Source organism: Mastomys coucha, unplaced genomic scaffold, assembly GCF_008632895.1.
Source record: "Mastomys coucha isolate ucsf_1 unplaced genomic scaffold, UCSF_Mcou_1 pScaffold18, whole genome shotgun sequence".
Classification (NCBI taxonomy): domain Eukaryota; kingdom Metazoa; phylum Chordata; class Mammalia; order Rodentia; family Muridae; genus Mastomys; species Mastomys coucha.
This window is the reverse complement of record NW_022196900.1, coordinates 107,406,522-107,408,195: the sequence shown is the minus strand read 5'-3', so window position 1 is coordinate 107,408,195 and position 1,674 is coordinate 107,406,522.

Genomic DNA, 1,674 nt, shown 5'->3' with positions numbered 1-1,674 from the left:
CAGAGTCTGGCTCTCCATCCACGTAGCTGATCATAGTCATACACAGCTAAACATTTTTTAAGTGGCATGTTGTGTCTCTGGGGGGGCTTGTTTTGCAGTTTAACACCAAAAGTCCTGGACTGTGGAGCTGATGGGAGATTTCACTTCCATCCTATCCCTTCTCACCCTCCACAGAGGAAGCCGCTGCCAGAAGTTCCATGATGTCCTATTGTGTCACTTCTCCTGAGCCATGTGCTCTTGGAGCAGGCCACTCCACCGTCCTGTGGGCATGCCCTGGGCATCGTCTCAGCAGATGGCTTTCCTCACAGTGCATGCATGCATTGCACGTATCCACACACCTGGGGGAGCCTGTGGGTCCCTCCATCTCTTCCTTTGCTCTGGTGTCTACACGTCTAGGATTCCCATTCCTCCTTGAAGCCCCTCTCAGGGTTCTGGTCCTCTGACCTTTTGATAAGAAGGGTTGGGAGGAAGCTGGAGGTGTGTATGTGTGTATGTGTGAGTGTGTGAGTGTATGTGTCTGTGTTTGAGTGTGTGTGAGTGTGTCAGTGTGTGTGACAGAGTGTGTGTGAATGAGTATGTGAGTGGGTTTAAGTGAGTTGTGTGTATGAATGTGTGTGAGTGAGTTGTGTGTGAGTGAGTGTGTGTGAGTGAGTGTGTGACTGTATGAATGTGTGTATGAGTGAGTATGTGTGAGTATGTGTGTGTGAGTATGTTTGTGAGTGTGTATGTGAGTGTGTGACTATGTGTGAGTTTGTGTATGAGTGAGTATGTGTGAATATGTGTGTGGGTGTGTGTGTTTGTGAGTGTGTGTGAGTGAGTGTGTGTGTGACTATGTGTGAGTGTGTGTCTATGTATGTGTGAGTCTGTGTGTGGGGGTGTATGTCTGGGTATGTGTGTGAGTGTGTTTGTGAGTGTGTATGTGAGTGAGTGTGTGACTATGTGTGAGTGTGTATATGAGTGAGTATGTGTGAGTATGTGTGTGGGGGTGTGTGTCTGGGTATGTGTGTGAGTGTGTGAGTGTGTGTGAGTGTGTGTATGAGTATGTGTGAGTATGTGTGTGGGTGTGTGTGTCTGGGTATGTGTGTGAGTGTGTTTGTGAGTGTGTATGTGAGTGAGTGTGTGACTATGTGTGAGTGTGTGAGTGAGTATGTGTGAGTATGTGTGTGGGGGGGTGTGTATCTGGGTGTGTGTGTGTGTTTGTGAGTGTGTGTGAGTGAATGTGTGAGTGTGTGAAATGGACAGAACATAAAGACCAAGGTGGCTAGGCCCAGGAGTGGCTGCGCTTTGAGGAAAGAGCTCCTGCCCAGCTCCCACATCCTCTTCCAGCCCCACCTCCCACAGCGCTCAGTTCCCATCTCCTATTCCTATCTTGAACCCTGAGCGGAGGTCTCAGCTTGCTCTGAAGGCTTGTCATGTCTGCGTTTAATGAAGTTTAATTATCTTCCAAGATTCGATGAATAATTATAAATCTCTTCAAGATGCAATCACACAGGCTCATGCTTCATTAATGGTGGAAAATCAATTGTAATTCTCGTAACTCCTCTCTTCTGGAGATTGGCCTGTTTGTACACGCACACCCCTTTGTACCTCTCTTTGTCTTTCCACAAGTATACTTGGTATGGCTTTCTCCTTCCCACTGATGAGCCTGGTGGGGGTGTGAGGTGGGGGTGTGAG